The sequence below is a fragment of the Bombina bombina genome, chromosome 9 (assembly GCF_027579735.1).
Source record: "Bombina bombina isolate aBomBom1 chromosome 9, aBomBom1.pri, whole genome shotgun sequence".
Taxonomy (NCBI): Eukaryota; Metazoa; Chordata; class Amphibia; order Anura; family Bombinatoridae; genus Bombina; species Bombina bombina.
This window is the reverse complement of record NC_069507.1, coordinates 264,174,973-264,198,043: the sequence shown is the minus strand read 5'-3', so window position 1 is coordinate 264,198,043 and position 23,071 is coordinate 264,174,973. Positions and strand designations below refer to the sequence as shown.

At 38.1% G+C, this 23,071-nt stretch overlaps 1 protein-coding gene across 1 annotated transcript in view; it reads left to right on the top strand.

Moving 5' to 3' along the window:
- The window catches only part of LOC128640568 (scavenger receptor cysteine-rich type 1 protein M130-like), a 296,798-nt gene that overhangs the window by 139,059 nt on the left and 134,668 nt on the right, over positions 1 to 23,071 (top strand). The window lies entirely within an intron of this gene.

Genomic DNA, 23,071 nt, shown 5'->3' with positions numbered 1-23,071 from the left:
AGCTGTGGTTCAGAATTAAGCAATCACATTTAAAATCATGTTAAATAGGAGTCAGCCTATACCTGCCATCATTTAAAGTGCCTCTGATTAACCCCAAATAAAGTTCAGCTACTCTAGTTGGTCTTTCCTGAAATTTTCTTAGTCGCATCCCACAGCAAAAGCCATGGTCCACAGAGAGCTTCCAAAGCATCAGAGGGATCTCATTGATAAAAGGTATCAGTCAGGAGAAGGGTACAAAATAATTTCCAAGGCATTAGATATACCATGGAACACAGTGAAGACAGTCATCATCAAGTGAAGAAAATATGGCACAACAGTGACATTACCAAGAACTGGACGTCCCTCCAAAATTGATGAAAAGACGAGTAGAAAACTGCTCTGGGAGGCTACCAAGAGGCCTACAGCAACATTAAAGGAGCTGCAGGAATATCTGGCAAGTGCTGGCTGTGTGGTACATGTGACAACAATCTCACATATTCTTCATATGTCTGGGCTATGGGGTAGAGTGGCAAGACGAAAGCCTTTTCTTACGAAGAAAAACATCCAAGCCAGGCTACATTTTGCAAAAACACATCTGAAGTCTCCCAAAAGCATGTGGAAAAAGATGTTATGGTCTGATGAAACCAAGGTTGAACTTTTTGGCCATAATTCCAAAAGATATGTTTGGCGCAAAAACAACACTGCACATCACCAAAAGAACACCATACCCACAGTGAAGTATGGTGGTGGCATCATCATGCTTTGGGGCTGTTTTTCTTCAGCTGGAACTGGGGCCTAAGTTAAGCTAGAGGGAATTATGAACAGTTCCAAATACCAGTCAATATTGGCACAAAACCTTCAGGCTTCTGCTAGAAAGCTGAACATGAAGAGGAACTTCATCTTTCAGCATGACAACGACCCAAAGCATACATCCAAATCAACAAAGGAATGGCTTCAACAGAAGAAGATTTATGTTTTGGAATGGCCCAGCCAGAGCCCCGACCTGAATCCGATTGAAAATCTGTGGGGTGATCTGAAGAGGGCTGTGCATAGGAGATGCCCTCGCAATCTGACAGATTTGGAGTGTTTTTGCAAAGAAGAGTGGGCAAATCTTGCCAAGTCAAAATGTGCCATGCTGATAGACTCATACCCAAAAAGACTGATTGTTTCAGTTTGTTTTTCAATTGAGTTGTACAGTTTATAGGTCACATTAAAGGTGGAAAAAGTTCTGAAATGATTTATCTTAGTCTCATTTTTTTACATCAAATAAACCTGACATTTTAACAGGGGTGTGTAGACTTTTATATCCACTGTATATGAAAATGTGTATGGAATTTAAAACTGTGCTCTGATAGAGATATATTAAGAGCAATTTAGACTGAATAGCCTGTGCAATACAAGCTTCCAAAATTAAGCCGTATATATGTGCATAAAAAAAACAATGACAAGTGGTATTAACTTCTGGACGTATACTACTATTTAAGTAAAACAAGCTCCTATAGTATTATTCTATGAGGACTCCACAGACTCTAAACCAAGTATAAAGAGACTTACTGAGGCCTATGTATCAAGCCGTCAACTTATTTGCATTCGCCGGCACCAATACGTTCGCCTAACATCGCGACTGCGTATCTCAATACGCTCTCCATATGTATCAAAAAAGCTGTCAAAAAGCCGCGCACTGAGTACGGGGCTATGAGCAGCGGACTGTTGTTAACTAACAGTCATCGATCTCGCTGCTATTCGACTTGTTAACAACTTTATTAAATACCCTGTCACTAAACACCCACACTATACTAAAATGTTTAACCCCTATCCCGCCACTCCCGGACCCCGCCGCAAATAAATAAAATTTATTAACCCCTATCCCGCTGCTCCCGGAGCCCACCACAACTGTAATACAATTATTAACCCTTAAACCGCCAGCCCCCCACATCGCCATAAACTAAATCTACCTAACAACCCAGTAACTTTACATTAACTTTACATCGGAATTAAAGGGTAAAAAAAATCCTATTGGCTGATGCAATCAGTCAATATGATAGATCTTCAATCCTATTGGCTGATGCAATCAACCAATGGGATTGAGCTCGCATTCTATTGGCTGACTGGAACAGCCAATAGAATTCAAGCTCAATCCCATTGGCTGATTGCATCAGCAAATAGGATTTTTTACCCTTTAATTCTGATTGGCAGATAGAATTCTAGATGGAGCCACTCCACGTCTGAAGGATGAAGATAGAAGATGCCGTCTGGATGAATACTTCTGCCCGCATGGAGGACCACTTCTTGCCGCTTGGATGAAGACTTCTCCCGGCTTCGTTGAGGACATCTTGCCGCTTGGATAAAGACTTCTCCCGGATGGATGAGGATGGATATCGGGTCTTCAAAAACTGTAAGTGGATCTTTCGGGGTTAGTGTTAGGTTTTATTGGGTGGGTTTAATTTTTAGAGTAGGGTCTGGGCATGTAAAAGAGCTAAATGCCCTTTTCAGGGCAATGCCCATACAAATGTCCTTTTCAGGGCAATGGGAAGTTTAGGTTTTTTAGATTTTATTTGGGAGGGTTGGTTGTGTGAGTGGTGGGTTTAACTGTTAACTAACTCTTGGGGGGTTGTTTGTTTTTTTTACAGGTAGAAGAGCTAATTTCTTTGGGGCAATGCCCCGCTGTCAGGGTTTATTCATCATACACCTCTCTGTACCTTTAACTACTAATTACCATATTGCTATTTAAGGCTCCACCTAATGTTGAACGTTGCTTGGTAATTTGTTCAGTCTCCTGGAGTTACTGACCGCTACACACCCAGCTATTCCCTCCTGTCTAAGTTGGGATTTACTTCAATTGCTTCTATTCCTCTATTTCTCAAGACTTGTGGATTTGCAGCACCTCACCTGCGATACTGATTCCGGCTCATTCAGTGTATCGCTATTCCTCACGCTGCTGGTTGTATCCTGTACTCTCGCATGCTGCTCTCCTGGCGTGTGACGTCACGCCCAACTTCTCTCTGCGTGCAACCTCTGCTGCCACACACACACTGAATCTTGGTACACGCTGACTGCGGTTCCTCCTCTTAACTACCGCTCTGAACTATGCTGCTGTAACGCACTGGGAAGCCGGTTTGTATGAAACTATCCTCAGGATTTACCGGTCTGTATAACCAACTTACTTCTAAGGATATCTTTATTTGCATGTCACTTGTTACTTCTGAGCCTCAAGTAATTAAGTCTAACTGCCATATCTACTTATTCCTCAGCATACACATGTACTAACTTTGCTACCATATCATCTGCTTGTTTCTCCCTACATTTGTATGCTTAGTGACTTTAACCATTTGCAAATCTAAACATAACGCAACAAGGCCCTGATCATTCAGGAATTAACCTCTGTGGTATTATATGTGCTTAAACTGAATACAGCACATCAACTTCTCATTACTACATATGTTCAAATAACGCTGCAATATATACTGTGAACCTACCCTGTACAACTAATTCAACAGAGTGTGTGTGTGTGTGTGCAAGCTATGTAAATATTCTATTTGTCTGTGATGCTGGACTGAAACTTAACTTGCAAAAGTGATTAACTATTGTCTCTCTCTATGGAATTGGAGTTATCCTATATTATACCATACATAGGTTTAGCTCATTCCTTGTTCCTTTGTATACCACCTTCACACTGTATCCTACAGTAGTGACCCTCAGATCTATGAGCATAACAGGGTTCCACGAGTTAGATCTTAGTGAACCCGAGGTAAGGTGTGAGACTGAGTGGTCCTGCATAAAATCAAGGTTACTAGTTCGTACATATCATTACATATTACCAAACCTTAAAAACAACTAGTATCTTGGTTAATGGATATAACAGAACTCTCCAATAGGGTTGGCTCCCTAGCTCAAAGTATGGACCATATGCTACAGGGTCTTAGGGAGATACAATTGGAGAATCAGAACATTAGAAAATTCATTAATGACCATCTTGCTAATAAACCTCCCGTAGCTGAAACCTCACCTGAACCTGTGATTAGTCCTCCTGAGAAATTCTCTGGGGAGAGAGCTAAGTTTAGGGATTTCAAAAACTCTTGTACACTAATGTTTACTTTGAAACCTAAATCATACCCAACAGATAAGGTCAGGGTATTAACCGTTATCTCATTCTTACGTGGTGAGGCCAGGTCTTGGGCTAACGCCTTTTATGAGAATGACGATCCCATTTTAAATTCGCTCGATGCATTCTTTGCTGCTATGTCTCTGCTTTATGAGGATCACAATAAACAGACCACAGCAGAAACAGCTATTAGGTCCCTACGACAAGGGAAAAGATTTGTGGAAGAGTATATCACGGATTTCAAACGCTGGGCACCGGACACTCAGTGGAACACTCCAGCTCTAAGGAATCAATACCGGATAGGTCTCAGCGAAACAGTAAAAGATGAGCTTGCACGTGGTATCATTCCTGATGATTTGGAAGCCCTTATGACACTTACTATAGGTATAGACCGAAGATTAAGGGAAAGAAAATTTGAAAGATCCTCTGCTGATGCAAGTTACAGAAGAATACCCACTTATCATGCTATTCCCTCAACTTTACCAACAAGGTCCTCTGATGAACCAATGGATGTAGCAGTGATTCGTGGGCCTCTAAAACCCGAAGAAAAAGCTAGGCGTAAATTATTGAACCTCTGTCTATACTGTGCTGCTAAAGACCATACCGTTAAGGATTGTCCGTTACTTCTTCGCCAAAAGAAGGGTAAGAGACCCCCTAGTAATCATATAATTAATATGGTACATGATTTCACTTCTCATTTGTCGCTTCCTCTTTCTCTACAGTGGCATCATCGGAAGATAGACGTACAGGCTGTAATTGACTCTGGCGCATCTGGGAATTTTGTAGATATTTCTTTTGTTGTTGAAAATAAGATTCCACTAATAAAAAAGAGTGTATCATTGGCTATACGTTTGGTTGATGGCTCTCTATTTCGCTCAGGTCCCATTACACATCACACCATTCCCATTACTATGATTACAAATTCTGGTCATATGGAACAGTTATCTTTCGATGTACTTCCTACTTCAGTTTACCCTATGATACTTGGGTTAAGTTGGTTGATAAGACATAACCCCACTGTCTCTTGGTGTGAAGGCTCTGTAAATTTTGATTCTGAATTTTGTAAACAGTCATGTTTCACTAGACACTCCTTATGTCATTTATCTGTCCCTAGTTTACCTGATTGTTATAAAGAATTCAGCGACGTTTTTGATAAGGTTGAGGCTGACACACTGCCACCACACAGGTCTTATGACTGTCCTATCGATCTAATACCAGACAGCACCATACCTATTGGCCATATATACCCTCGTTCGGAGCCAGAGTTAGCTCATTTGAAAGACTTCTGTTGGGGCATCTATGTTTTTTGTAAAAAATAAGGATGGTAGTCTTCGTCCAATCATTGACTATAGGCAACTCAACAAATGTACAAAAAAGAACAGATACCCCCTGCCTCTCATCCCTGAACTAATTGAACGGTTACGTGGTGCCGTTATCTATACGAAACTTGATCTCAGGGGTGCCTACAATTTGATCAGGATGAGAGCAGGGGATGAGTGGTTAACAGCTTTCCGTACACGTTACGGCCTTTATGAATACACTGTAATGCCGTTTGGGTTATGCAACGCTCTGGCGACATTTCAGTGTTTCATAAATGATGTCTTCCATGATCTCTTAGATGTTTGTATAGTCATCTATCTGGACGACATTCTTATATTCTCAGACTCATACGAAAAACATGTGTGTCATGTGAAGCAGGTTTTGTTACGTTTAAGAAACCACCGACTTTTCGCTAAGCTTGAGAATTGTATATTCAATACAGATACGATTTCCTTTTTAGGATACAACATATCACCATCAGGTATATCCATGGAGTCTAATAAGGTGGACGCAGTAACAAATTGGCCTGTTCCCCGTAATAAGAAAGAAATCCAGAGATTTTTAGGGTTTGCAAATTTTTATCGGAAATTCATTAAAGGTTTTTCACATATTGTTCAACCCTTGACTTACTTAACACGTAAACATATAAAATACGTTTGGAATCAGTCAGCAGAGGATTCCTTCATCACTCTTAAACATAAATTCATTACAGCTCCGATTCTACAGTTCCCAGATCCCAGTCGTCAATATACCCTGGAAGTTGATGCTTCCGAGTATGCTCTTGGGGCAATCCTTTCTCAGAGAAAGTCACCTAAGGAACCCCTTCACCCGATATCTTACTACTCTAGAGTTATGAACTCTGCAGAAATAAATTATGGTATTGGTGACAAAGAACTCCTTGCTATCAAATCTGCTCTAGAGTTCTGGAGGCATCTTTTGGAAGGTACACAACACCCCATTCTGATATACACTGATCATCGGAATTTAGAATTGTTGAGATCCAATAAAACCTTGACTTCACGTCAGGTCAGGTGGAGTCTCTTCTTCTCACGATTTGATTATATCATAACATATCGACCCGGCTCAAAAAATCTCAAAGCAGACTCCCTTTCTCGTAAGGATCCAAAACCTTCGCATGTAGAAATACCAGAATCTATTATACCCTCAGATAGAATAATCTGTTTGACTACAGGCTTTAAAACCTCCTTAAAACAACATTTAACACAGGACTCATCCCTACAACAATTGGGTTTAACTAAACGTCCGGACGGATTATATTACCATGAGAATCTGTTGTACATACCTGAAGTTCTCAGAGAAGAGATCGTTGGTTTTGCACATGACTCACTCCTAGCAGGTCATCCTGGGGTCCATAAGACTCTGCATTTATTGAAGAGAGATTACTGGTGGCCCAAAATGGTGGACACAGTCACACAGTACATACAAAGCTGTCCCACCTGCACCACCAAGAAACACCAACATAATCGCCCTTACGGATACCTACTTTCGCTTCCAATCCCTGAAAGACCTTGGATAGATTTCGCCATGGATTATATAGTGGATTTACCAACTTCCTCAAATTACAACACCATATTAGTAGTGGTTGATTTGTTTTAAAAAATGGCTCATTTCATTCCTCACAGGGGTCTTCCAACCGCTTCAGAAACTGCCACTTTATTCCTAAATCACATAGTGAAACTTCATGGGTTGCCCAAATCCGTCACCACGGATAGGGGGTCACAATTCACATATAGGTTTTGGACCCAACTCTGTCGTACCCTCAATATCTGCAAAAGACTTAGTTCAGCCTATCATCCCCAGATGAATGGGCAGACAGAGAGAACCAATCAGTCACTTGAGCAGTACCTCCGTTGTTATTGCACCTTGGAACAGGATAATTGGCACTCACTTCTGGCCACTGCCGAATTTGCTCATAACAACTCACTCCACTCCTCTATGAAAACCACACCATTCTACGTCAATTATGGATTTCATCCATCATACCATCCTACCTGTACTTCTGATTCTTCACTGCCTATGGTAAATGACACAGTCAACTCAATTGATAGAGGTTTTGCTTCCTTAAAATCTGTTCTACAAGATGCACAAGCCGCCCAGAAACATCACTATGACCTACGCCATTCTAAACCCCCAAATTATGCTGTTGGGGACAAAGTGTGGCTCAGTACAAAAAAACCTACGTTTGAAGATCCCTAGTAAGAAATTAGGTGCTCTGTTTCTAGGACCTTATGAGATCATTAAAATTATCAACCCTAACGCTGTAACTCTCCAATTGCCACCTACCCTAAAGATACATTCAACATTTCATGTATCCTTATTAAAGCCCTACTCCTTGGTCAGGGATACCCCCCAGGGTTCTCCAGTTGTTCATCAAGTAAATGATGATGTAGAATATGAAATTGAATCTATCTTAGACTCCAGATACCTTCGAAATCAACTCCAGTACTTGGTGAGATGGAAGGGGTATACTCCTGAGGAGGATTCTTGGGAACCATCCACTAACTTTTCCGCTCCCCAACTTCTTTCCTTGTACCACCGGAGACATCCTGAGCGTCCTGGTCCTTGATCCGCTGAGCGGCTCCTTGAGGGGGGAGTTCTGTCAGGGTTTATTCATCATACACCTCTCTGTACCTTTAACTACTAATTACCATATTGCTATTTAAGGCTCCACCTAATGTTGAACGTTGCTTGGTAATTTGTTCAGTCTCCTGGAGTTACTGACCGCTACACACCCAGCTATTCCCTCCTGTCTAAGTTGGGATTTACTTCAATTGCTTCTATTCCTCTGTTTCTCAAGACTTGTGGATTTGCAGCACCTCACCTGCGATACTGATTCCGGCTCATTCAGTGTATCGCTATTCCTCACGCTGCTGGTTGTATCCTGTACTCTCGCATGCTGCTCTCCTGGCGTGTGACGTCACGCCCGACTTCTCTCTGCGTGCAACCTCTGCTGCCACACACACACTGAATCTTGGTACACGCTGACTGCGTTTCCTCCTCTTAACTACCGCTCTGAACTATGCTGCTGTAATGCACTGGGAAGCCGGTTTGTATGAAACTATCCTCAGGATTTACCGGTCTGTATAACCAACTTACTTCTAAGGATATCTTTATTTGCATGTCACTTGTTACTTCTGAGCCTCAAGTAATTAAGTCTAACTGCCATATCTACTTATTCCTCAGCATACACATGTACTAACTTTGCTACCATATCATCTGCTTGTTTCTCCCTACATTTGTATGCTTAGTGACTTTAACCATTTGCAAATCTAAACATAACGCTACAAGGCCCTGATCATTCAGGAATTAACCTCTGTGGTATTATATGTGCTTAAACTGAATACAGCACATCAACTTCTCATTACTGCATATGCTCAAATAACGCTGCAATATATACTGTGAACCTACCCTGTACAACTAATTCAACAGAGTGTATGTGTGTGTGCAAGCTATGTAAATATTCTATTTGTCTGTGATGCTGGACTGAAACTTAACTTGCAAAAGTGATTAACTATTGTCTCTCTCTATGGAATTGGAGTTATCCTATATTATACCATACATAGGTTTAGCTCATTCCTTGTTACTTTGTATACCACCTTCACACTGTATCCTACAGTAGTGACCCTCAGATCTATGAGCATAACAGGGTTCCACGAGTTAGATCTTAGTGAACCCGAGGTAAGGTGTGAGACTGAGTGGTCCTGCATAAAATCAAGGGTACTAGTTCGTACATATCATTACACCCGCAAAAGGCCCTTTTAAGGGCCATTGGTAGTTTAGTGTAGGCTAGGGTTTTTTTTTATTTTGGGGGGCGGGGCTTTTTTATTTTGATAGGGCTATTAGATTAGGTGTAATTGGTTTAAATATTTCATAATTTCTTTTTTTATTTTGTGTAACTTAGTTGTTATTTTATTGTAACTTATTAATTTTTTATAGTAGATTTAAATAACTTAATTAGGGTTAGGTTTTTAAATATGTAATATAGTTAATTTAATTGTTAGTTTAATGTAATTTTAGTATTATGGTTAGGGTAGGTTAATTAATAGTTTAATATAGTTTAATGTAATTGTAGCATAATAGTTAGGGTAGGTTAATTAGTAGTTTAATATAGTTTAATTTAATTCTAAAGGTAAGTTTAAATTTATTCTAAGATAGGGATGAGTTAATATTTAATGTAAAGTTATGGGGTTGTTAGGTTTAGGGGTTAATAGGTTAATTTAGTTTATGGCGATGTGGGGGGCTGGCGGTTTAGGGACTAATATGTTTAGTAAGTGGTAGTGATGTGGGAGGCCAGGGGTTAATCATTTTATAGATAGGGTAATTTGAACAATCTAACTCACTCCAGATATAGCCTCCTTCACTAGTGTAGTCTTCTCACAAGTGACTACACCTAAAGTTTTTGAAAAAAAATAAATTATAGTGGGGTAGGAAGGGGCGCTGAACCGCAATCTGGAAATGTATATAACTTAAGACCTTTGCATTAATTTATATTTAGTTGGGGTAGAGAATACCAATATTAAATCTTATATGAGGTGTGATGGTAAATTAAAATAAAATAAAATAATATAAAATAATAATCTTCTATCTTTTAGTTGGGGTAAAGAATACCAATAATAAGTTCAAGGTGTGATGATAAAATAAATTTGGATAATAATCTTCTATCTTTTCAGTGATAATATAATGTGTGCTGCGTAGAAAGCTACTTAGTGAAAGTGTTAATGAAAGTGTTAATCTTTTAGTTAGGGTAGACAATACCAATAATATGAGGTTCAGGTATGATGATAAAATAAAATAGTATAATAATCTTCTATATTTTCAGTGATAATATAATGTGTGCTGCGTGGAAAGCTGCTTAGTGAAAGTGTTAATGAAAGTTAAAACATGCTCATTTCTCCTTGTTTATGTAAGGTTAAAAAAAAAAAAAAAAAAAAAATCGTGAGAGTAAATAGGTGTGAAATTAGTGTTAGAGCAGTAAGTTTAAAGTGACTCTATGTCACCAGGTAGATCTTCTGTGTATATAGTATATGTGCAGTATGGATGATAATTGTTGTAGTGAAAAGTAGGGGTGCAAAAAAATATAGTTAAATATATTTGTGATTAAATTAGTACTGGGAACTAGGGATCCTCACAAGTTTTAGATTTTAGGTAGAAAATATGGATCCTAATTAAAAATGAGAAAAAAGGGATAGTATGCAGATTAGTATTATAATGTTAATTTATTAACGCCTAGATTTAGAGTTTTGTCGGTAACGACCCGCGTAGCTAACGCTGGCTTTTTTCTGGCCGCACCTTTTAAATACCTCTGGTATTGAGAGTTCACAGAATGGCTGCGTTAGGCTCCAAAAAAGGAGCGTAGAGCATATTTAACGCAACTTCAACTCTCGATACCAGTGGTGCTTACGGACGCGGCCAGCTTCAAAAACGTGCTCGTGCACGATTCCCCCATAGAAAACAATGGGGCTGTTTGAGCTGAAAAAAAAACTAACACCTGCAAAAAAGCCGCGTTCAGCTCCTAACGCAGCCCCATTGTTTGCTATGGGGAAACACTTCCTACGTCTGCACCTAACACCCTAACATGTACCCCGAGTCTAAACACCCCTAACCTTACACTTATTAACCCCTATTCTGCCGCCCCCGCTATCGCTGACCCCTGCATATTTTTTTTAACCCCTAATCTGCCGCAATTTACATTATCCCTATGTACCCCTAATCTGCTGCCCCTAACACCGCCAACCCCTATATTATATTTATTAACCCCTAATCTGCCCCCCACAACGTCGCCTCCACCTGCCTACACTTATTAACCCCTAATCCGCCTCACTAACCCTATAATAAATAGTATTAACCCCTAATCTGCCCTCCCTAACATCGCCGACACCTAACTTCAAACATTAACCCCTAATCTGCCGACTGGAGCTCACCGCTATTCTAATAAATGTATTAACCCCTAAAGCTAAGTCTAACCCTAACACTAACACCCCCCTAAGTTAAATATAATTTAAATCTAACGAAATAAATTAACTCTTATTAAATAAATGATTCCTATTTAAATCTAAATACTTACCTGTAAAATAAATCCTAATATAGCTACAATATAAATTATAATTATATTTTAGCTATTTTAGGATTAATATTTATTTTACAGGCAACTTTGTAATTATTTTAACCAGGTACAATAGCTATTAAATAGTTAAGAACTATTAAATAGCTACCTAGTTAAAATAATTACAAAATTACCTGTAAAATAAATCATAACCTAAGTTACAATTAAACCTAACACTACACTATCAATAAATTAATTAAATAAAATACCTACAATTATCTACAATTAAACCTAACACTACACTATCAATAAATAAATAAAATACAATTCCTACAAATAAATACAATTAAATAAACTAACTAAAGTACAAAAAATAAAAAAGAACTAAGTTACAAAAAAAAAAATATTTACAAACATTAGAAAAATATTACAACAATTTTAAACTATCGGCAACAGAGCCTTTTTCAAGATACGCGTTGATCCGCCCTACAGCTACAGACAAACTTGGCACCCAGGACCGTTGTCTCTAACAGGAGGTTTGAAATAAGAAATCCCTGTTAGTTAATGTACAGCGAGAGGAGCCACATACTGAAAAATATTTAAAAGGAATGAAGTGCGCGCACTTGATTTAAACAAGGAGAACCTCTGATTAGTCACAAAGAACCCACGTGACTCTATTGCCGAACCGGACAGCTGATATATCAAACACTGACAGGAAAAGTAAGAATACACGGAGGAGCATTTTTTATACATAAAGGTACTGTGTGACATCTCTAATTGGAAACTTTTAAAGGAACTACAAAAAAGGAAAGACTGTGGGTAAACACCTGCTAGGAAAAGCCCTCTAATTAAAGCTTGCAACACTGTGTTTAATAAGACACACAGCATTTTGAAAACACTCATTACAGACTATCAATACAGAAAAGGCTTATCATTTTTTTACCATTGGTTCATACTGGTGTATGAAAGCTAACTATACTTATCAATCTGCAATGGTTTATTGTTACTGTATCAACCTATGCTAGGAAAAGCCCTCTAATTAAAGCTTGCAACACTGTGTCTAATAAGACACACACCTGTTACATACTACCAACACAGAAAAGGCTTATTATTGTTTTCAATATTAATTCATACTAGTGTTTGAAAACTTACTCCTCTTATCAATTTATAGTGGTTTATTGTTACTGTATCAACTTATGCCTCTACTAGTTTTCACTTTATTATATGCCCATCATCTAACATATTAGCAGCTATTGGAGACTTTTCTATCAGAAATTGTAGTTTTAAATTAGAATTGTAGTTTTTAATGCATTTATAACACCGGTGTTATTAAGTTTTTAGAATCTAATTTTTAGAACATTACTGTTTAATATTTTATTGCTATTAATGTCTGTATGGAATTTTTATTTCTTAGTATGAACTCACTTAATAAATTAACATTATAATAATCATCTGCATACTATCCCTTTTTTCTCATTTTTAATTAGGATCCATATTTTCTACCTAAAATCTAAAACTTGTGAGGATCCCTAGTTCCCAGTACTAATTTAATCACAAATATATTTAACTATATTTTTTTGCACCCCTACTTTTCACTACAACAATTATCATCCATACTGCACATATACTATATACACAGAAGATCTACTTGGTGACATAGAGTCACTTTAAACTTACTGCTCTAACACTAATTTCACACCTATTTACTCTCACAATTTTTTTTTTTAATGATTTTTTTTAAACCTTACATAAACAAGGAGAAATGAGCATGTTTTAACGTTCATTAACACTTTCACTAAGCAGCTTTCCACGCAGCACACATTATATTATCACTGAAAAGATAGAAGATTATTATACTATTTAATTTTATCATCATACCTCAAACTCATATTATTGGTATTATCTACCCTAACTAAAAGATTAACACTTTCATTAACACTTTCACTAAGTAGCTTTCTACGCAGCATACATTATATTACCACTGAAAAGATAGAAGATTATTATACAAATTTATTTTATCATCACACCTTGAACTTATTATTGGTATTCTTTACCCCAACTAAAAGATAGAAGATTATTATATTATATTATTTTATTTTAATTTACCATCACACCTCATATAAGATTTAATATTGGTATTCTCTACCCCAACTAAATATAAATTAATGCAAAGGTCTTAAGTTAATCATTTTATTACAGTTGTGGTGGGCTCCGGCAGCGGCGGGATAGGGGTTAATATATTTTATTTAGGTGGAGGTGATGTCGGGGTGTCGGGGCGGCATATTAGGGGTGTTAGGTGTAAACTTTACTTGTTTTCTCACATAGAAATCAATGAGATATCTGGCAGCATCGAACATAAGCTTTCGCTGCTTTCAGACTCCCATTGATTCCTATGGAATCCGCAGCCTCCAGGGTGGTGGATTGAAAACCAGGTACGCAGGGCCAGAATAGTGGCAAGCGTACCTGTTAGGAATTTGATAACTAGCAAAAGTTGTCAGATAGTGCCGAATTTGTATTCGGAACATCTGCAATGACGTGTTGGATTGAAACCGGCGGATTGTATGTAACATCACAAATTTCAACTTTTGCCAGTCTGTAGTCTTTGATAAATACGGCGAATCAGGCTCGCCACAATTACGCCGCGGAATTGTGGCGTATTTGCGGTTAACGGCTTGATAACTAGGCCTCACAGGCTTAGACCCCAAACCAAGCCTTAAGAGACAAAATACACACACACACATATATATATATATATATATATATATATATATATATATATATATATATATATACACACATATACACATACACACACACACACACACACCTAGACATGTGAATATATACCTACCTAAAAACGTGCATAGGAACACACATACCTACCTAAAAACATGCATAGGAACACACACACACAAATATTCACTTACATACAGATTCCTGCAGGCTTTTAAAAGCTTAATACTGTATCCTTAGATCAGCATCAGAGTCTATAATACTTTACAGTCTGTAACAAGAAATATCTTTTAATTATGTCAGACCCAGAGGGCCATCAACCCTGGGTCTTACAAGTGAAGGGGCTTAGATTAAAACAGTCTAAAAATCCCCCATATGAAAGCTCTGTAAGGCAAGGAATAAAGGATTTAATATCAAGGTTCAGAACAATGCCATACAATTCTGCACACAGTGCAGAACCATACAACACCACCCAAGCGGCAACTTGAAAAATGCAAAAGCACCCTCAGAACCTTCATTGAACACCGGACTCCGCCCCAGGATCCACCAAGCGGGCCCCGAACACCCAAATCGCCCCACGGTCCCGCCGGCCATCCACAGCACACCCGGCCATGCCACCGGAACAAACGCAGCCCGCTCCTGCCCTGGTCTAGTAGCGGGAGCAAGCCACACCCACCCCAACAGCGAGACCGGGTGCACCCAACCAGCAAGCCCGCAAAGCGCCCTGGACACCCAAGACCCGCCCAGCAGACCCCAGAGCGGAGTCCAACGCCCAACGAAAACTCCGAAAACACTCCTACATTTCTCAAGTTACCACTAAAACAATGCTATACAATTCTGCACTGTGTGCAGAACTACACAACACCATTCCGAATCCTCACTGTCCCTTTAAGTAAGAGAGATTTTATATAAATAGATAGGTCACTCAGATGGGGCTGCTAGAAAAGGAGTGACATGGCCCTAAAATTACTATATATAATCTTAGACCATAAGGCTGACATCATACTAACAAAATACAAGATGCTAGTATGAATAAGGAGGGTCTAAAACACTACCGACACGCAGCCATCCAGGGCCGTGTTGAGGAGCATCCCACGCAACCGGTTTATAACACTGGTCAGGGGACCTGTCTAAATTTAATATAATGTGCAGAAAAAAGGGGGGGTCCTAAACACAGCACTTGATGGAAAGAAGTTCTATGAAAAATGAAATAATGAGGCCTGGCTACTGGCCACACACACTCTGCACTAAATAAAGCTTTGCAAGAAAACCGGCCTAATTTACAAACATCATGCAGGCAAGCGGGTTGTAAACCTATTGCCTGTTCCAATATAAAACAATTACATATAAGATAAGAATATAAAGAACTTAGGAAAAGAAACCATATATAATAGTTTTACAGAAAAGATAAACAGAATAGAGACTAAATAACCTAGGAAAGAAACCTATATAATGGTTTATAGTATATTCTAAAACAAAGATAAAACAGATTAGTGATCTTAAGCAAAGATAATCAAATATAGATTACAACGTGAGGGGAAAATGAATGCATGACCTGCTGTCTGCAAGCAGCAAAGAAAAGAGGAATTGCTGGACTTGTTCATTACAGTTTATTAGGCTGCTGTGTGCTGATTGGTGCAGTCTTGTTCATTACAGTTTATTAGGCTGCTGTGTGCTGATTGGTGCTGACTTGTTCATTACAGTTTATTAGGCTGCTGTGTGCTGATTGGTGCTGACTTGTTCATTACAGTTTATTAGGCTGCTGTGTGCTGATTGGTGCTGACTTGTTCATTACAGTTTATTAGGCTGCTGTGTGCCGATTGGTGCTGACTTGTTCATTACAGTTTATTAGGCTGCTGTGTGCTGATTGGTGCAGTCTTGTTCATTACAGTTTATTAGGCTGCTGTGTGCCGATTGGTGCAGTCTTGTTCATTACAGTTTATTAGGCTGCTGTGTGCCGATTGGTGCTGACTTGTTCATTACAGTTTATTAGGCTGCTGTGTGCTGATTGGTGCTGACTTGTTCATTACAGTTTATTAGGCTGCTGTGTGCCGATTGGTGCTGACTTGTTCATTACAGTTTATTAGGCTGCTGTGTGCTGATTGGTGCAGTCTTGTTCATTACAGTTTATTATTCTGCTGTGTGCCAATTGGTGCAGTCTTGTTCATTACAGTTTATTAGGCTGCTGTGTGCCGATTGGTGCAGTCTTGTTCATTACAGTTTATTAGGCTGCTGTGTGCCGATTGGTGCAGTCTTGTTCATTACAGTTTATTAGGCTGCTGTGTGCTGATTGGTGCTGACTTGTTCATTACAGTTTATTAGGCTGCTGTGTGCTGATTGGTGCAGTCTTGTTCATTACAGTTTATTAGGCTGCTGTGTGCTGATTGGTGCAGTCTTGTTCATTACAGTTTATTAGGCTGCTGTGTGCTGATTGGTGCAGTCTTGTTACTATGGTTTTTTTTTCCCTCTATATGTTTTCTTTGCTGGTGTTTGGATTTAGTAAAGCTTTGATGCAAAATAGGAAGCCTCCTGTCTTGCCATAAAATCATCTTAATTATCCCCTTTTAAAAAAAAGTAGTAGTTTTAAAGTAGTAAAATGAGAGTCTCATATACTGGCACCTTACCATATATAGAAATAAGAGTAGTATCTGGAATAAGCAGGTAAATGATTGGCTGGTTAGATACAATTCTAAAAAGTCAGTAGAAATGAGTACAGATGAGAGATTATCCTTAGCATGTTTGTGCATAAACCGATAAATAGTGATCATATCTGATGGAAAAGAAACCTTTTAAAAAAACACTACAATCAAGATTAAACTATAATGATTCAGATAGAGCATTGCTTTTCCAATTTACTTTCATTATCAAATGATGTCTTGTCATATGCATGTTTTCTCATTCTTCTGCTAAGCTCACAGTATATATGTAAATGAGTGTGTGATTGACTGATGGCTGTCGACTGGGAAATGAAAGGTAAGTGAAATTTGTTAGAAAAAACAATTAAATTCTGAGTAAATGTTATTGCATTGTCTTTTTATGTTTAAATCTTTTTTTATTGAACAGGTTTACAGATAAATGAATATTGTTTACATTTTAGTCAAATAAGTGAATTGTTACATTACAATTCTATCTCGTCTTGGTTAGTATGTGTAGATGTTAAGTCTTTGGTTTGCAGAGGAAAGTCACTTGAGTAATACTCTCTTTTTGTTGAGATAGTCCTCACCAAATGGTGATGTAGCAGTCACACTCCCTTGTGTGGAGATACACATACCACTGTAGTTTATGTGTAGCTAATCTGTCTTGCAGTTGGGTGTAGGCCATAACCTTTTTTCCCCCAACAGGTCTGCCACCCTGTAGAGTCCTTTATTTGCCCATTTATATGTCTCCCTACATATATGTCAGTTGGTAGTAGATATCTTATGGGTCTCAAAGAGTGTTTGGGTAGGAGGATAGGATGTCTGGTTATGAATATCTGGGTTTGTGATATGGATTCCGATATGAAAGAACCCCACATAGTTGAGGGTGTTTTCTGGATTGTATATTCCATAAAACAGCATCTAGATGTTCCAATCCCCCTAATCCATCTTTTAGTTTAGTCCAGAGAATATCTTTGGATTGTCTACCCAGTAGTGATGTTTGGGCAATTCTAGATGCTCTATAATAATCCATTAGGCTGAGAACTCCCACTCCCCCCTCGGTTTTATGTCTAGTCATAATTACAGAGGAAATCTTGGCAATTTTGTTGCCTCTTACATAGGCTAACAGATCCGCTTTGTAGTTTTAGTTCTGGGACAGAGATTTTTATTGGGAAAGCCCTAAAAAGATATAATAGATGGGGGGGGGGGGATATGTTCATTTTTACCGTGGATAATCATCCATAACAGGAAAAAGTGTAAGCTCTCCGTCTGTTAATATCCTTTTGTATAGTTTTAAAAATTGGGGTATAATTACATTAATATATTTAACTAGTTTGGGCCATTAGATTGATACCCAGATATTTCAAGGAGTGTTTTGCCCATTTTATGTCAAAATTAATCTCTATAATTTTTTTTGGTTTGGGGTGGTAATGCCACTGGTAGTGCCTCATATTTGTCCAGACTGACTTTATATCCTGATGTTTGAAAATGTATCTAATACATTGTAGAGGTTAGGGAGGGATATGAGGGGTTTGGAGATCGTAGTAGGGTGTCATCCGCAAATAGTGTCAGTTTATAATTATTGCTCACTATTCTCACTTCTGTGATACCTGGAGATAATCTTATTCTTACAAACGAAGGGGTGACGATCCTAGCAACTTCCGAATCTCACAGTGCTAAACCAGAAGTGAATCCGGTAGGTAAAGGTCAATTCCTCAAGAGAAGTGGAGAGCCATAGCCGTGGCGAAACCAAGCCACTAAGTAATGAGTGCAAAGGGAGAAAGGCAGGCTCTGCACACAGGAATCCAGATAAAAAGATTTTTAATGAAAAAGATTAAAAAAACAAACAAACAAAAAAAACAGCTACATACGCTGAGTGCACAAAAAAAAGTGAACAAGGCAGGTAGACAAACTGACACTGATGTCTGACTAGTTTCACGTCTTCCCACGATGCTTATTCATAGACATATGGGATGTGGTAGGGAAGCCAGCTCATGATTGGTTAATCAGTATACTCATTTTAAGCCAACAGCTGCTTCTTATATAGACCTTAATTAAACCACCTATATTACACACCCACTGATATAGGTTAAAAACAAAAAGAACCTAACCTAAATAAACATTACAATATATGTTGCAGTGAGACATAATAAGAGTGTTAATAAATGTCTAACATGCATAAGTTTGCACCATAAAAACATATACATAAATAAATTAATACCACCTATATGTATGGTAATATATGAAAAGGGGCAGAATAAATAACATACAAAAAATATTCAAAAAATAATGAAAAAAAACTGAAAAAATAAACATTGATACAAAAACTATTAGATGTCAATAAAATAATTGATGTCGCAATCACGATTCATACCAGATGGGGAACGAGTATGCAACTTAAGCTTGACATCCCTAGTATGTTCATTAAACCTTTTACGGATCTCCCTGGAGGTTTGACCTGTATATTGCAACTGACATAAGTTACAGGTAAGCAAGTAAACCACAAAAGTGGTGCCACAGTTTGCATAAAAGTGTGTATTATAAACATCCCCTGTGCTACTACTAGAGAACTGACTACCCTCCTGTATATGTGCACACATATGGCAGTTACGTTTTCCACATCTGAAATTGCCAGTTTTGTATAGCCAATTTTGTTTATGAATGTTGCTTCTAGTTACTAAACTTGGTGACAATTTTTGTCCTAAGGTCATGGATTTTTTAGGCACAAACCTAATATTATTAATAAATGGTTTTAAAACCTCATCACCTGACAGGATATGCAAATGTTTTTTTAGTATGTTGACCACCTCATCATATTGTCTGGAATAGGCAGTAGTCAATACTATAGCATCTTTAAAGTTGGATTTTGGGTTTTTATTCACATTATGACCTTTTGATGTTAAATAATATTTTTTGACTTCTTTTCGGCATTTTTCAAGAGTATTGGCATTATATCCTCTATTAATTAACCTGTTTTTAAGTTCTAAGGATTGAGCCTCATAAATTTCATCAGACTTCGTATTTCTTCAAAGTCTAATGAATTGTCCACAGGGTATCCATTTTACCACATGCTTAGGATGCTGAGAAGCAGCGTGTAAAATGGTATTGCCAGCTGTTTCTTTTCGGTAGGTCTTAGTCACTATAGTGTTTTGGCTAATCTGTAGGGTTAAATCAAGATAATTGACACTATTAGTACTATATGTACCAGTAAATTGGAGGTTGAACAAATTCCTGTTGATGTAACCCATACATTTCTCAAACTCCCTGTCATCCAAAGGCTTTTTAACGATGACCAACAGGTCATCAATATAGCGGACGTATATGAGAATATTCTCTAGCCATGGGTTTTGAATACTGTAAATATGAGAAAGCTCCCACCACGAGACATATAAATTAGCAAAAGTGGGGGCAAATTTTGCCCCCATGGCGGTGCCACAAATTTGGTTGTAGTACACACCGTCAAACCAAAAATAATTATGCGAGAGAACAAACATCAAAACATCTCCCACATAGTGTTTGACATTATCAGCCAGATCCATCTCTCTATTCAAAAAGAACTCTACAGCTTTTAAGCCCAAATGTTGAGGGATACATGTATAGAGGGCACATACAATAACTGCCCAAGAAATATTATCTTTCCATGTGACAGTATCCAAAATTTTAATAAGTTGAAAACTGTCTGAGATAAGACAACTGTTTTTGTGCCAAGGGTTGTAGAACTCCATCTAACCATGCCCCCAATTGTTCAAATAGGGAACCCACCCCCGAGACAATGGGCCTACCGGGGGGGGAGAGCAGGGTCCTTATGAACCTTGGGGACATGGTAGAACACTGGGGTAAGAGGGTGATCAGGTATAAGATTAGAAATATCATTCTAACTAAAAACACCCAAAGTCACACCATCTAAAACCAATTTTTCTTTATAGACATAAACAGGATTTCCAGACAGTTGTCTATAGACATTGGTGTCCCCCAGTTGCCTCCAAAAAATAGGCATCTTTGTCAAGAATGACTATGCTACCACCCTTATCCGCATTTTTAACTACTATATCTGTTTTATCTTGAAGACTTTTGATAGGTTTAATGAACATACTAGGGATGTCAAGAATTACAATAAGAGTTCAGCAGTTGCCAATCATTTCAATGGATATCACTTTACTAATGTAGCAAATATGAACATAAAAATAATTGATGTTGCCACTATTCCCATTAGAGGAGGAAACAAATTCAAAATATTGGAAAAGAAAGAGTTGTTTTGGATGCTTAAGTTGCATACTTGTTCCCCATCTGGTATGAATCGTGATTGTGACATCAATTATTTTATTGACATCTAATAGTTTATGTATCAATGTTTATTTTTGTCTGTTTTTTTCATTATTTTTTGTATGTTATTTATTCTGCCCCTTTTTCATATATTACCATACATATAGGTGGTATTAATTAATTTATGTATATGTTTTTATGGTGCAAACTTATGCATGTTAGACATTTATTAACACTCTTATTATGTCTCACTGCAACATATATTGTAATGTTTATTTAGGTTAGGTTCTTTTTGTTTTTAACCTATATTTTAACCTATATCAGTGGGTGTGTAGTATAGGTGGTTTAATTAAGGTCTATATAAGAAGCAGCTGTTGGCTTAAAATAAGTATACTGATTAACCAATCATGAGCTGGCTTCCCCTTTTTAAAGTATCTACCTACCACATCCCATATGTCTATGAATAAGCGTCATGGGAAGACGTGAAACTAATCAGACATCAGTGTCAGTTTGTTTACCTGCCTTGTTCGCTTTTTTTGTGCACTCAGCGTATGTAGCTGTTTTTTGTATTTTTTAATCTTTTTCATTAAAAATCTTTTTATTTGGATTCCTGTGTGCAGAGCCTGCTTTTCTCCCTTTGCACTCATAATCTTATTCTTGCTGCTAGAGGTTCTATACAAAGGGAAAATATCAGGGGTGAAAGTGGGCACCACTGCCTCATACCGTTGTGGATGGCAAATGGTTTAGATCTATATCACGCCGATAAGACCTGCGCCACTGGTGTAGAGTAGATCGCTTGTATGGATTCCATAAAGGGGCCCTCAAAGCCCAAGTAGTTTAGTATCAACATCATATATCTCCAATCTTCTCTCAAATGCCTTCTTTGCATCCAAATTTAGAAGAAGAGAAGGCACCTAATGTTATCTGGGGCTCCTCTATCTTTTATAAAACCCACCTGGTCTGGGTGTTTGATGGAGGGTAAAATCAATGTAAGTCGATTAGCCATGATCTTGGTGAATATTTAGAGGTCTTGATTTATAAGGAAGATTGGACGGTAGTTTAGTTTAGGATCTTTACCTGGTTTGGGTATAACCACTATTTTAGCTTGAAGTAACTCATAGGGGATCTCGTGACCTTTTAAGAAGTAATTACAGAATCTGGTGAGGTGAGGGATCAACGACATTATGAATAATTTATAATACTCACAAGGGAAGCCATCTGAACCTGCATCTTTTCCCGGTTATAGTTATTTAACCCCTTAGTAACCAAAGCACTTTACAATTTTCTGACCATTTGGGACCAAGGCTATTTTTACATGTCTGCGGTGTTTGTGTTTAGCTGTAATTTTCCTCTTACTCATTTACTGTACCCACACATTATATACCATTTTTCGCACCATTAAATGGACTTTCTAAAGAGGTCATTATTTTCATCATATTTCATAATTTACTATAACATTTCTTTCATGTAATTAGCAAGAGTCCATGAGCTAGTGACGTATGGGATATACATTCCTACCAGGAGGGGCAAAGTTTCCCAAACCTTAAAATGCCTATAAATACACCCCTCACCACACCCACAATTCAGTTTTACAAACTTTGCCTCCGATGGAGGTGGTGAAGTAAGTTTGTGCTAGATTCTACGTTGATATGCGCTCCGCAGCAAGTTGGAGCCCGGTTTTCCTCTCAGCGTGCAGTGAATGTCAGAGGGATGTGAGGAGAGTATTGCCTATTTGAATGCAGTGATCTCCTTCTACGGGGTCTATTTCATAGGTTCTCTGTTATCGGTCGTAGAGATTCATCTCTTACCTCCCTTTTCAGATCGACGATATACTCTTATATATACCATTACCTCTGCTGATTCTCGTTTCAGTACTGGTTTGGCTTTCTACAAACATGTAGATGAGTGTCCTGGGGTAAGTAAATCTTATTTTCTGTGACACTCTAAGCTATGGTTGGGCACTTTGTTTATAAA